General features: G+C 41.5%; 1 protein-coding gene and 2 pseudogenes across 3 annotated transcripts in view; 2 read left to right on the top strand and 1 right to left on the bottom strand.

Annotated features, from left to right (window-relative positions):
• The window catches only part of RSU1 (Ras suppressor protein 1), a 244,137-nt gene that overhangs the window by 209,123 nt on the left and 19,876 nt on the right, over positions 1-15,138 (bottom strand). The window lies entirely within an intron of this gene.
• Positions 8,943-9,142, top strand: LOC102480199 (up-regulated during skeletal muscle growth protein 5 pseudogene; annotated as a pseudogene).
• LOC102480627 (up-regulated during skeletal muscle growth protein 5 pseudogene) lies at positions 10,839-11,038 on the top strand (annotated as a pseudogene).

Below are 15,138 nucleotides of genomic sequence, written 5' to 3'. Positions count from 1 at the left end.
TCAATTCCTTTCTCCTTCCTCTTCAGCAGTTCCTTGTCTCTCTTCTCTTCCATCTCTGTTAGCTTTGCCATTATGAATGTTCTGAATTCTTTATCAGACATTTCCATGATTTCCATTGAACTGTGTGTGGATAAAGAGGAGCTATCCTTTTCCCTTGTGGGAGAGGTATTTTCCTGCTTCCCCATATTTCTTGTGGTCCTGCAGCGATTTCTAGTCATCTGGTGGATGGTCGGTTTCTTCCCAAACACGCGAGTTTTGGATGCTGGAGGCCCAGTTATCAGTGGGACATCTTCCTTTCTCCCCAAATGGCTAGATCACAGGAGCCATGGAGCTGTCTGCCTCACAACCAATTGATTTTTGACAAAGGGTACCAGTCAATCCAGTGGGGAAAAGAAAATCTCTTTAGCAAATGGTGCTGGAAAAACTAGATATCCACCTGCAGAAAGATGAATCTGAACCCCTACCTTTGACAAAAAATCAACACAAAGTAGATCAAAGATCTAACCCTAAGACCTCAAACTATAAAACTGCTGCTGGAAAACTCTGGGAGATATTGGGGTAGGAAAAGACTTCAAAAATAAGACACCCGAAGCACCGTCAATTATCCCCAAAATAGACAAGTGGGATTACATCAGATTAAGAAGTTTCTGCATGGCAAAAGGCACAGTAATTAGTGTGAATTGTCATCCCTCAAAATGGGAAAATATTTTGTAAACTATGCATCAGATAAGGGATTGATAACCAGAATACACAAGGAACTCAAGCAGCTGTCCCAAAAAAAGATGATTAACCCTATTAAAAGATGGGTGATTGAGCTGAAAAAACCACTGTATGAGGAAGACATATGAATAGCCAAAAGGCATATGAAAAAATGCTCATCATCCCTCACTGTAAGGGAGATGCAGATCAAAACCACAATGAGATACCACCTAACTCCAGTCAGAAAATGATAAGTGCTGGCGGAAGTGTGGTGAAAAGGAAACTCTCCTACACTGCTGGTGAGAATGTAAATTGGTCCAGCCACTCCGGAGAACAATTTGGAGATTCCTCAAAGACCTACAAATAGAACTACCATATGATCCAGCAGTCCCACTTCTTGGTATCTACCCAAAGAACAGAAGAATTCTTAATCAGAAAAGTGCTTGCACATCCATGTTTATTGTGGCATTATTCACAATTGCTAAGACATGGAACCCACCCAAATGTCCATGAACAGATGAATGGATTGAAAAACTGTGGCACATATACTCTATGGAATACCACTCAGCCATAAAAAAAAAAAAAAACCAAGACCCTGCCTTTTGACAGAAAGTAGATGAATATGAAAGATTTACGGCTGAGTGATACAAGTCAGGATATGAAGGAGAGACATTGTATGTCTCCACTTAATATATACTGAGTATCCACACTCTATGGCCAAAACTGAATGACTAAAGGTTATAGAAACTAAGTAAATAGTTGTGAATACCAGATACAGTGTGGGAAGAGGGCAGGTGAAGGAATAGAGTCTGAGGAAGGACATTAAGGAGAAAAATAGAGCGGCAAGGCATTTATGGGGAAAAGAAATAGATTATTATCTACTGAAGACAACTTTCCAGTATGGTGAACTGGACTGGTGAGAAATGTACACATGTTGGAATATTCGCTTTGTAAGCTAAGTAATATGAATGAATGTATAAAAGAAATAGAAATAAAAAGAAATAAAAATTTTTTAAAAAGGACAAATTCACTTCTCTCTGTTTGAGGTAAAGCATCCATCTTCTGTTCTCAAACAGCAGAACTACTGGTTTTCAGACATTACGATGCTGGGATTTACATCAGTTATCTTCTCTTCTGCTTCTCAGGCCTTTTAATTAAAAAACACCATCGAGGGAACCAGCAGTTAGCGTAAAGGCTATGTCGCTGGACTCCCACGTAGTTGACCGTGGTTCGCGTCCCGGACCCGGTGGCTTAAAACCCACGCCGGGCGTGTGTGCGTGCATGCCCAAGATCCTGAGAGGAGAATGGAGGAGAAGGGATTGTGGCGTGGCCATCCCCTCTGGGGGGTGATTTCTCGCTTTCTGTCTCTCTGTCTCTCTCTGTCTGTCTGGCAAGTGCACGCGCCCCATAGTGAAAAACCTCTCAAACGAACAAACAAACAAACAAACAAACAAAAAAAAAAAAACACCATCGACCTTCTTGGATCTCCATGCAGACAATAGACTGTGGGCCTTCTTGGCCTCCATAGTCACAAGAGCCAATTCCCATAATAAATCTCTTACACATATCTAAGATCTATCTATCATTTCTCTAGGTAGCTAGCTAGTTAGTATCTATTATCTACTTGTTCTGTTTCTTTGGAAAGCCCTGATTAATATACACAATATGAGTGCCATAAAAGAGGTAAGCTGATTTGAAAATCTCCTTAGAGGGAAAATAACTGAAAGTTTTTTCAGATTTAGTCAAAGCTTGACCAGAGTCAATTTTATTCTGTATCTACTTACCTAATTTTTCTTTTTGCATGTTTGTAATGATTAGTTTTTCTAGCATAAAATATTTCATCTGATAAGGTATGCATATTTTTAGAAACCAGCTGTATGCTATGAGAGTCAAAGAAGCACTAGAAATCAAAACACTTAAGCTCTCCATTTTACAGATAGGAAAACCATGGCCTAGAGAGGTAAAGTTATTTTTCTAAGATTCCACAGCCAGAACTGAGACTACAAACGAGGTTTCTGGACTCTAAATCTTGAGCTTATTCTCTCCAAACTAGGAAATTAATATTTGCTCCAAGATGGAATGTTCTTTTTAAGATGTTAGAAACTGCTATCCTAACAAAATTAGTGTGTGGAGCTGTAGAACAGCAGTTAAGCACAGAGTACAGGAAGCTGGACCCCACATGACCCACTATGGTTCGAATCCCAACCCCAGTGGCTTGAAAAACACACCAGGTACATGAGCATGTATGTCTTAAATCATGGTAGGATGGAGAAACGGAGAAAAAAGGACTACAGTGGAACCATGTCCCATGAAGGGATGCTTTCTTTCTTTCTCTCTTTCTCTCTCTCTATCTCTCTCTCTCTCTGAGAGAGCATACACCCTCTGGCAATCAAATTAAAAAAAAATACATATAAACCTGAAAATAAAATACCTTTCTAAATTCAATAAAACACAACAGTTACATAAAGTGAGGTAAAGCAAAGCAAAGAATGTCGTTTCTAGTCATGTGAAACCCATACTGAAATCACATGAGATCCTGAGGAAAAAAAATCACTGGGTCTTTCATCTTTAAAATGAAAGGCAGAATTAAGGTATTTGACTCTGGGAAGCAAATAAAAGAGAGAAGAGCTATTAAGTAATGTCCACGACATCACTGTGCTCTGCTGGGCACTTGACTCTGCCCACTAGAGTAAAAAACTAGCAAAGCAAGGTAATTACAGCAATAGCTAGTGCTTACCAAATGCTGAAACTGTGACTGCTCAGTTCTCAGGCCTTCATTAACTCGCCTATTTCTCACGGTAATCTTCTGAGATGTGCTTCCCTCCCAGCTTCAGATGAGAAAAACAAGGCTCCCAGAGTTGAATAACTTGCCCTGGGTTTCAGAGCAGCAGGCAGGGTGAACCCTTAAAAAGCAGCTTCTTCACAAGAAGCTTTTCATTCTGACATTGTTTTACTGGCAAACTACAGTAAACAAATGTGCCCCCAGGAGGATTCACAATTCACCAACTGCCTGCCATTTTATGATGTCCAAAAGATAACAAGGGGTTTAGGTGCATAGGTTCACTTTTTGCGAAGTTAAGACGTGGACAGTATCAATACTACATGCGTACCACGTCAGGCAATCTGGTGTTTTCTCAGTGCCGAGATAAGCAAGCCAGTCAGGTAGGGCACACGCACTTTATCCTCCCACGGTCTCATGTTAGACATTTCTGTCTGATTCCTGGCTTCTTGCCTTGGGCAGTGGTTCTCTGCCTCCCCTTTCTCCACCAAAACCATCCCAATACTACTCTGGTAAGGGAAGTTGTTTAAAAACAGGAGGAGCTGGAATCCTAGACCCGCTGCCTACACAAAGAACTATGTGGTCCTCGAAAAGCTGTGGAATCAGTAGAGGGCATAACGGTTATATCACTGGACTCCCACACGACTGACTGCGATTGGATTCCTGGATCTGGTGGCTTGAAACTCATGCCAGGCACATGTATGTGCGTGCCCAAAATCCCAAGAGTAGAATGGAGGAGAATGGATAGTAGCGTGGCCATCCCTAGGAGGTGATTTCTCACTTTCTGTCTCTGTCTCTCCAGCAAGTAAACATACCCTAGCGCAAAAATCTCTCTTTAAGAAAAAAAAAAAAAAAAAAGCTCTCTGCCCTTTAGAGTCACCAAACATTTAAGAGCCGCTGTCTGCACCTGCTCTTGCCTATACCCCAGACGTGACTTGGTCTCACTGACAGCTAATTCTTTTTTACCTCAGCTTTCAGCTTCTCTCCACACCTGACATCCTTTATCCTGGTCTCCAAGTGCTGCCTTCTCCAGTCCCCTAAGGAGCATCCTGGATTGACGCTCGCGATCAGCTGCCGCCTAAGTCCAATGTGCACCTCTTCTCTCTGACCACCTTCAGAGCTCTGAGGTCGCCTCAGGGCATGCTATCTTGACCCACAATCCTACTCCTGTCTGTTTCACCTGTCCCTCTCCCCTTAACTACACACAGACTGAACAAACACATACGCCACTGATGATATCCACAAACTCTCGTCTCTCCTCTCCCCATGAGACAGTCACCCCCAGGTCCCCAGCTCTCCTGTCCCATCAGAGTTTCCATGATGAGATCTTTAAAACAGACAGTCTCAGGGACCAACAGGTGGCATAATGGCTACATCACTGGACTCCCAAGTAATCAACCATGGTTCAAGTCCCAGACCCAGTGGCTTAAACTCACGCTGGGCACGTGTGTGTGTGTGCCCAAGATCCCGAGATGAGAATGGAAAGGACGGTGTTGGATTAGGCATAGCCATACCCTCTGGGGGGGGGGGGTGATTTCTGGCTTTCTGTCTCTGTCTCTCTCTGGCGAGCATACACACTATATTGCAAAAACCTCTCCAAAAAAAAAAAACTGACGATCTCAGTTTACAACTTTATAGTTCCTTTTTTTTTTTTGAGAGATTTTCACTGTAGGGCGCGTGCGCTCGCCAGACAGACAGAGAGAGACATAGAGACAGAAAGCGAGAAATCACCCCCCAGGGGGGATGGTCACACCGCAATCCCTTCTCCTCCATTCTCCTCTCGGGATCTTGGGCACGCACGCACACGCGCCCGGCGTGAGTTTTAAGCCACCTGGTCCGGGACACGAACCGCGGTCGACTACATGGGAGTCCAGCGACATAGCCATTACGCTAACTGCTGGTTCCCAACAACTTTATAGTTCCCAACTATGGACCATAACAATCATTTTGTGAATACCTAGTCTGTACCGGATGTTACATATACTTCACCCTTTTTTGAGCAGAAGCATACTCCTCCCATTTTACCACGGGGTAAACTGAGTTGCAAGGACACTTAAGTAACTTTTCTACAGTCATACTATTAATAAACAGCAAAGCTGGTATAGTTAATAAAGACCCTGATCCAGAGGCCATGCTCTGAACCACTACACAGCATTCTTTCCTTACACCAACCTGTCATCTATTCGGAAACCCCAAATAGGAATCACTGTGACATGAGTCTCTGTCCTTTCACAGAGGGCCCGAGACTCTAAGTGAAAAAGGATGCTAGACAGGGAAAGAAGTGAGAGAACTTGACTGCACTTCTCTTTAGCCACTGAAACTCCTCCTCTCTGCCTCATATCATAATGTCAGCAGGGTCATCAGGCCACCAGCAAAGGTGACATCATCCAGCCCCCTGACAGGTGAGGTGAGATCCTCACCTCGATCCCCTGGAAGGAGAATGGTCTTGCTGACATCTTGGGCTTGCATTGCTGGCCTCCCAAACTCCGAGAATAAATGCGTGTGGGGTAATTTATTACAGCAGTCACAGGAGGCTTATACAACAGGACTTAAAGAAAAATAAAAAAAATCTTATCAGCATCTACCAAAAAGGAGCAATTGTTTGCTTAGGGAATAAAATTACATGATCATCAGACTTCTGGACAGCAATGATTTTTGCCAAGAGAACATAGAATGACACATTTATAATAATCTAGGAAATAAATCTTGAGTGTTTATATCCAGTCAAACTAACTTTCCAGTAAAAAGGGCACAAACTTTGATTTATTCTCAAAAAGTGAGAATTTGGGACCAGCAGATGGCATAATAGTTAAGGGTCTGGACTCTCATGTAAGTGACCATGGTTCGAGTCCTGGATATGGCAGCTTGCTTTCTCACTTTCTCTCTGTCTGCATCTCTCTGGTGACTTCATGTGCTCTATAGCAAATTAAAAAATAATAAATAAAATATTTTTTTAAAAGTGAGAATTCTGGAAATATTACTTTCTTGCTCCTTCCTGAGAAAGCTTCCATAGTACAAGCTTCAGATCATCAAAATGACTAGAGAGACACTGACGTAAGGACCGGCAAGGAGCATAAAACACTCAGTTACCTTTACGGTGGCTTCCTACCAAGGAAACCTGAGGAGTGTCACGGGTCACTTTCAGACAGAGACTCTCTGACTCTCCATTCTCTCAACAAGCCAAGATCTCCAAGTGCTGGCCAGCCAGCTCTAAGCAAGCAGATGAGGACAAAACCCTAGGTGACACAAGGAGAGGGATGGATGGGAAGGAATCAAGGTCCCTGAATAGCTAAAGAACAGAGATGCCCACTGGCCTTCAACTCTCACCTTGGACTATGACATGAAAGAGAAACTCTGTCTTCATTTGTTTTTTTTAAGACAGACTTTTGCTATAGGTCATATGTGTTCACCAGAGAGACAAAGAGACAGAAAGAGACAAATCACCCACCATGGGAGATGGCCACACCATAATCTCTTCTCCTCCACTCTCCTCTCAGGATTTTGGGCATGCACACACAAGCGCCCGGCCTAAGTTTTCAATTGTGGGGTCCAGAACTCAAATTGCAGTCAACTATGTGGGAGTCCAGCAACATAACTATTACACCACCTGCTGGTCCCCATTTTTTTTTTTTTTTTAATGTCAGAGGGCATGTGTGCATATACCTGAGAAAAAGAAAAAGAAAGAGATAAAGTATCCCCAAGGAGGCCTGGTCATACCATAGTCCTTTTTCCTACCTCTCTCCATCCTGTCAGGATCCCGAGCATGTGTGCACTTATGCCCTGAATGTTGCTGCCAAGGCCAAGATTTGAACCATGGCTGGTCACGTGGGATCTGGCTCCATCTGCACAGCACTTAACCACTACACTACGGGGATGGCCCTGCTTTTTATTTCTCAAGCCACATTTCTGGTGAGTGTCTTGTGCAGGTATCTTAGTTACTGACTCGGAATAATCATCATTTCATTGCTAACAGCAAAAATGTAGAAAACTTCTTAATAGCTACAACTGTCCTATAGAATAGGAAGTGGAGGATAGACATACTGTGATTCTGTAGCTCAGGCTCCCAAAATTCAGGCTGGAAGATCCAAGTGCCTGTAAAAGCAAAGCAAGCCCAGCAATCATCTCCTACATGTGCTGGCTTACAACCAACCTGTGAGCTTTAGGAAAATGGCGGCACTATGATAGCTTCAGAGACCCTGAATGCCAATACCTAAAACAAATTAGGTAACTAGATAGCAGTTGAAATTCAAGAACACAATGTCCAACAGAACTCGGTGATAAAGTACTACCAACGATTCCAAAATGCAGATGAGTAGAGGGAAGCTGATAAAGCCCTAAGACTGACGAGATACAAGCATGTGTGTGTCGAAAGCAGAGAGAAACTAAAGGATGTCTAACAAACCTGAGGACAGAGAACCCCAAAAGGGCCAACCAAATTAACCAGAAAGCAGGGCGGACCAATTTGAAAAGAGCAGCTGGAATTAGTAACGATGTGTCCACTTGGACAATGGGAGCCTGTGGGAAGATCTGATGGTATGGGACAAACTCAGCCCCTGTGACCTGGAAATTGACCTCCCTAGGGCTTTTATCTAGGACAGGGTACAGAACCCAAACTGAGCAAGACAGAATAAGAGAAACCAAGGGCAGAGAAGGTCCGGATATAAGTGGGAGAAGGACTGAGACAGGCCTTCTGAAAGCAAGCTGTTACACTTGGTAAAACTACCTGTAAACAACAGAAGGACAGAACTCTGTGAAGTTAGAAAAACTGAAGAACAGAATCTTCCTCTGACAGTTTAGGAAAACTCATTGTATAAAAGCAGTGAGCAATTTGAAATATTAGAACAAATCACTTAAGGTTATCAAAGAAAACTGAAAATAAGGTATAGAATAACATCACTATTGATAATGAAAGTCTACCAATCAAAAATGATATCCAGAAAACAGATCAAAACTATAACTGACTCCTGAAATAAGTTAAAAAAGACATTAAGAAAACGATACAAAATATGAAACAATGATATAAATCAGAATTCAAAAAAATCAGAAAAGAACAAAACTCAGTAAACAATTAGAAATAAAAAAGTATTGTAGAGGGACCAGCAGGTGGCGCATGGTTATGTCACGGACTCTCATGTAGTCAACCTCAGTTTGAGTTCCAGACCTGGCAGTTTAAAACTCACACCAGGTGCGTATAGAAGTTCCAAAAATCCCAAGAGGAGAATGGAGGAGAAGGGACTGTGGCATGGCCATCATCCCTGGGGGGTTAATTCTCGCTGTCTCTCTGGCGAGCATACATGCCCTAGAGCAAAACAAATCTCCCTCTAAACAACAACAAAAATTACCGTAAAAAACAAAAATTAATTCAAAGACACATAAGAGTAAGTAAACACAACACACAATGTCTAATAAGAAACAAATTGGCGTTGAAGGACACCGTCTGTGGCTTTGCAAGAAGACTGAAATCATGGCAGGTCCAGAAGCTGATGCCTGTTCCAGTTCACTGGTATTAAAAAGTACTTCGACTCTTATATCTCACAGGTACGATGAACTGTGTACTGGCCACGTACAGAGGCATTGTTTTGACGATCTTATGCTTCAAGTTAAGATCTAAGAAAACTCCAGCTGTGAAAGCAACATAAATGGAGTCAAACATCCAAACTTCATCTAAGTTTTCATGCCTGGAGAAGCTAATGTCAGTTCATTATGTGATACTTAATTTGTATAATAAATGGCTCCATCTGCACAGCACTTAACCACTACACTACGGGGATGGCCCTGCTTTTTATTTCTCAAGCCACATTTCTGGTGAGTGTCTTGTGCAGGTATCTTAGTTACTGACTCGGAATAATCATCATTTCATTGCTAACAGCAAAAATGTAGAAAACTTCTTAATAGCTACAACTGTCCTATAGAATAGGAAGTGGAGGATAGACATACTGTGATTCTGTAGCTCAGGCTCCCAAAATTCAGGCTGGAAGATCCAAGTGCCTGTAAAAGCAAAGCAAGCCCAGCAATCATCTCCTACATGTGCTGGCTTACAACCAACCTGTGAGCTTTAGGAAAATGGCGGCACTATGATAGCTTCAGAGACCCTGAATGCCAATACCTAAAACAAATTAGGTAACTAGATAGCAGTTGAAATTCAAGAACACAATGTCCAACAGAACTCGGTGATAAAGTACTACCAACGATTCCAAAATGCAGATGAGTAGAGGGAAGCTGATAAAGCCCTAAGACTGACGAGATACAAGCATGTGTGTGTCGAAAGCAGAGAGAAACTAAAGGATGTCTAACAAACCTGAGGACAGAGAACCCCAAAAGGGCCAACCAAATTAACCAGAAAGCAGGGCGGACCAATTTGAAAAGAGCAGCTGGAATTAGTAACGATGTGTCCACTTGGACAATGGGAGCCTGTGGGAAGATCTGATGGTATGGGACAAACTCAGCCCCTGTGACCTGGAAATTGACCTCCCTAGGGCTTTTATCTAGGACAGGGTACAGAACCCAAACTGAGCAAGACAGAATAAGAGAAACCAAGGGCAGAGAAGGTCCGGATATAAGTGGGAGAAGGACTGAGACAGGCCTTCTGAAAGCAAGCTGTTACACTTGGTAAAACTACCTGTAAACAACAGAAGGACAGAACTCTGTGAAGTTAGAAAAACTGAAGAACAGAATCTTCCTCTGACAGTTTAGGAAAACTCATTGTATAAAAGCAGTGAGCAATTTGAAATATTAGAACAAATCACTTAAGGTTATCAAAGAAAACTGAAAATAAGGTATAGAATAACATCACTATTGATAATGAAAGTCTACCAATCAAAAATGATATCCAGAAAACAGATCAAAACTATAACTGACTCCTGAAATAAGTTAAAAAAGACATTAAGAAAACGATACAAAATATGAAACAATGATATAAATCAGAATTCAAAAAAATCAGAAAAGAACAAAACTCAGTAAACAATTAGAAATAAAAAAGTATTGTAGAGGGACCAGCAGGTGGCGCATGGTTATGTCACGGACTCTCATGTAGTCAACCTCAGTTTGAGTTCCAGACCTGGCAGTTTAAAACTCACACCAGGTGCGTATAGAAGTTCCAAAAATCCCAAGAGGAGAATGGAGGAGAAGGGACTGTGGCATGGCCATCATCCCTGGGGGGTTAATTCTCGCTGTCTCTCTGGCGAGCATACATGCCCTAGAGCAAAACAAATCTCCCTCTAAACAACAACAAAAATTACCGTAAAAAACAAAAATTAATTCAAAGACACATAAGAGTAAGTAAACACAACACACAATGTCTAATAAGAAACAAATTGGCGTTGAAGGACACCGTCTGTGGCTTTGCAAGAAGACTGAAATCATGGCAGGTCCAGAAGCTGATGCCTGTTCCAGTTCACTGGTATTAAAAAGTACTTCGACTCTTATATCTCACAGGTACGATGAACTGTGTACTGGCCACGTACAGAGGCATTGTTTTGACGATCTTATGCTTCAAGTTAAGATCTAAGAAAACTCCAGCTGTGAAAGCAACATAAATGGAGTCAAACATCCAAACTTCATCTAAGTTTTCATGCCTGGAGAAGCTAATGTCAGTTCATTATGTGATACTTAATTTGTATAATAAATTATGAACCTGAAAAAAAAAAAAAAGAAACAAATTAAAGTAGAGATTTCTTTAAAAAGACCAATGAAGAGATGCAAGGGATTTGTGAGGATCTGATACATGTTAAAGATAGGCAAAGGATGAAAATACAAACATTAGACAATCCCAAAGAAAAAATTAAATAAGAAAACATACACTCTAAGTTACATAAAAATACTTTTCTGGAAAAAAAATTAAAGAGTATACACATAGCTGGGAAATATTCTGGAATGATCTATACCTTATAAGAAGGCTTATTCCAAGAACATTATGAGAAATGGGCCCAGTCACAGTGACATATGTTGCTAAGGCCCTACGCTCCACACTGGACCCACACAGGTGTCTCAGTTTCAATTCCTGGTCCAACCTAAAGGACAGACATGTTGCTATAATGCCACCAACTCTAGAGGCTAAGGCAGGTGGACCATGAGCTCAAGGCTGGCTTGGATAACATAACAAGACCCTATCAAAAGAGCTGGGAGGCCAGGTAGTGGTACAGTGGTAATACAAATGGACCCACATGGGAAAGGTCCTGGGTTCACATCCTGTGACCTCCCTAGGCCTGTTACATATATATATATGCACATGCCTGTGATCCAGGCTGGTTCAAACCGGGGATAGATAATGAAGTGAGGACCCTGCTGGGCATACCTCTCTGTCTCTGTCTTTCTCTCTTCCTGGGAAAATTGAATAGGCAAAGTTTCATAAAAAGAATTGGACATGTAGCTTGTGCCTGCAGTCCCAGCTGGTAGGCTGAGGCAAGGGGATCACAATACAATGAGTATCAAAAAATAAGTTTAAAAAAAAGAAATTAGGGAAAATAAAATGAGATCATAAGACTCGTCAACAACGTTTTTAATCAGAAGAAAGAGAAGACCCCAATTACAGTACTTCGGAAAAGGAACTAAGTTGATTTTCATATAAAATTGACACATTAAAAAGACAAACTTTTATATATCATCCACAGATAAGAACTTTGGGAAAATTAAGATGATTTTCTGAGTGCTATTCTAGAATACAAGATTCGGATCATCAAAACAGTTAGAAAGACATTGACATAAGGACTGATCATGACCATAAAATATACAAAATACAGTTTTGCAGACACCTGTGAAACTAAACTAGATGTGGACTAAAAGGAGGAGAGAAGAACCGGCTATATGTGCGAAAGTTTACATACAATAATAAAGATGGGGCGCTATCACTAGCGACCTCACAAGAAAGAAGCTGATATGATAATAATAATAATAATAATAATAATAAGCAACTCTTGAGACCAACAGATGGCGTAATGGTTACGTCACTAGACTCTCTTGAGGTTGACCATGGTTCGAGTCCCAGACCTGGTGGCTTAAAACACAAGCCAGGCGTGTATGCATGCATGCCCAAAATCCTGAAAGGAGAATGGAGGAGAAGAGATTGCAGCAGAACCCTCATCCCTGGGGCAGGGAAGGGACGGGGTGTGATTTCTTGTTCTCTGTCTCTCCAGTGAACACATGTGCCTACAGCAAAAATCTCTCCAAAATAATAGTAAGAAGGAGAAGGAAATAAGCAACTGTTCATAGATGCGTTAGAGAATTAAGGTCACAGGCAACCCATCACACAGAAATCACAGAGACAGGCAAACCCAGAAAAGCACAGCATTCCCGGAGTAGAAATCACCTCTGGATCCAGCAACAGGTAGAAAAACATAAGAGTAACTGACTAGTGGCCAAAGACTTAGAAAAGTAGACCAACCTGAGAGATTAAAAAAAACTACTTGCAGTCCACACTAAAGAGTTCTTTATTTCAGGAACCCCAGCAGATCTCCAGGATGAAAAATGAGATAGAAAAAAATTCCCTTTGCTTTCTGGAAGAGACGGGGAAAATTATCTATTCTGAAATAAATCCAAAGTGTTCTGCAGAACAAACTATGTCACCAGAGCCTAACTAACATTGGAGGAAGAAAATGCCCAACTCCAGTCCACGCCAGCCTTCCTGTCTCACATGGAGGCTAGGGAAAAGCTGAGAAATAGTTACGAGGGTCACAGCCCAGGGGCACAGACTCGCTAAAGCAAATTTGCTGAGATCTCATCACAGGATCATACACCATTTCCCCTCTCCCCAAGTCACATCCAAAGCACTCCTCTATGATAACGTGGGATTAGAGCAGAATGCCAATAATCAGAGCTTATTTGAGATGGAGTCACAAGGGAAATCCAAAGACGAGAGGAGACAAAAACAAGGATTTCAGTGGAAATGTTAGCTTCTGACACCCACAACTACAATAATCATGAAAACACAGAAATGAACCATTTACATTGGTTCATTTTATCGAATGCCATCATGCCTGGCTTACAACAAAATTGTAAGGCACTGTCAGAGATGCTGTCTCTCTCTCTCTCTCTCTCTCTCTCTCTGTCTCACTCATGGAATAAGTAAATAAACCTTTTAAAAAGTATATTGCAAATGCTGGAGAAATTAAGATTTTTTTTTAAACAAATTTGCTGAGAGAATGGAATATGCTGTGAAGAGAAAATTAAATAATATAAAATGTTCAATTAAAATTACAAAAAGCAGAAAATGAGAAGACAAAATGACTAGAAAAGTTGTTACACAGATATTAATCCAACTATTTCAATAATCACAATGAATGTAAATGTCTATAAATATACCAATTAAAAAATAGACTGGCAGAGTAGATTTTAAAAAGACTCTACTATATGTTAATTATAAGAAATCTACTTTAACTATAAAATGTAAATACAGATAAAAGTAAAGAAATAGAAAAAGATATTCCATTCTTTTTTGGGGGGGCTGGGATAGAAAAAGATATTCCATTCTTTTTTGGGGGTGCTGGGGAGGTTTTCGCGCTCACCAGAAAGACAGAGAGATAGAAAGCAAGAAATCACCCCCCAGGGGGGATGGCCACGCTGCAATCCCTTCTCTTCCATTCTCCTCTGGGGATCTTGGGCACGCACGCACACACGCCTGGCATGAGTTAAAGCCACCCGGTCCAGGGCTCAAACTGTGGTCGACTACATGGTGGGAGTGCAGCGACATAGCTAACTGCTGGTTGGTCCCTTCCATTCTAATACTAAGCAAAAGAAAGTTGGAAGCCCAGCACAGTGATACACACCTGCTAAGATGCTATGCTTCACAGCCTGGGGCTACATGGGAGGCCTGAGTTCAATTCCTAGTCCAACTTAAAGACCAAGTATGGTGGTGTATACCTATAATTCCAGCGACTCAGGGAAAATGAGGTAGAATTGTGAACTCAAGGCTGGCCTGGGCAATTCGGCAAGACCCTGTTTTAACAAGAGCTGGGAATGGTAGCACGCACTTGTACCCCCAACTGGTTGGCTGAGGCAAGAGGACTGTGACATGGCACGACATTGTCTAAAAGAAAGAAAACTTTTCACTTTGTCACTATGTTAGTTTCAGACAAAGTTGACTTCAGAACAAGGAAGATAGGAATAAAGAATGTCACATAATAATAAAAGGGTCAACTTTTTCAAAGATCAATCAGAAAATGTTAGGGAGTGGAGTAAAACGTAATGCTCTAGACCATGTGGGAAAGTTACTAATTTACATCTAGACACCTCCCTGAGTACACTGGGTGTGAGTCGGGCTGTCTAAAGCTAGAGAGTAGATCACGGCATCAACACCTCATCAGAGTATTGTATACCTATCACTCTTTCTCCCTTTCCATCTCTCTTTCCCATTCAAGGAATAAATAAATGAACTTTAATTTTAAAAAAAAGATATGAAACAAAAAGTGATAGAATGTACAGAGAACGAGGCAAATCCAATATTAGACTTGGAGATTTTGAAAACCCTCTGTTCATAATGGACAGACCCAGTAGGAAGGAAGTCAGTAAGGACACAGTTGTACTCAACACCACCACCAATCAACTGGATGTGAATGACATTGAGAGACTACTTCATCCAACAGCAGCGGAACACACATTCTTGTCAAGCTCACAAGAGAGGCCACAGTATGGGCCATCGATCACACCTTAAATGTAAAGGGACAGAG

Source organism: Tupaia chinensis, unplaced genomic scaffold (genome assembly GCF_000334495.1).
Source record: "Tupaia chinensis unplaced genomic scaffold, TupChi_1.0 Scaffold000647_1, whole genome shotgun sequence".
NCBI lineage: Eukaryota > Metazoa > Chordata > Mammalia > Scandentia > Tupaiidae > Tupaia > Tupaia belangeri.
The sequence above is the reverse complement of the archived record's forward strand: the minus strand, read 5'-3'. Positions and strand labels throughout refer to the sequence as shown.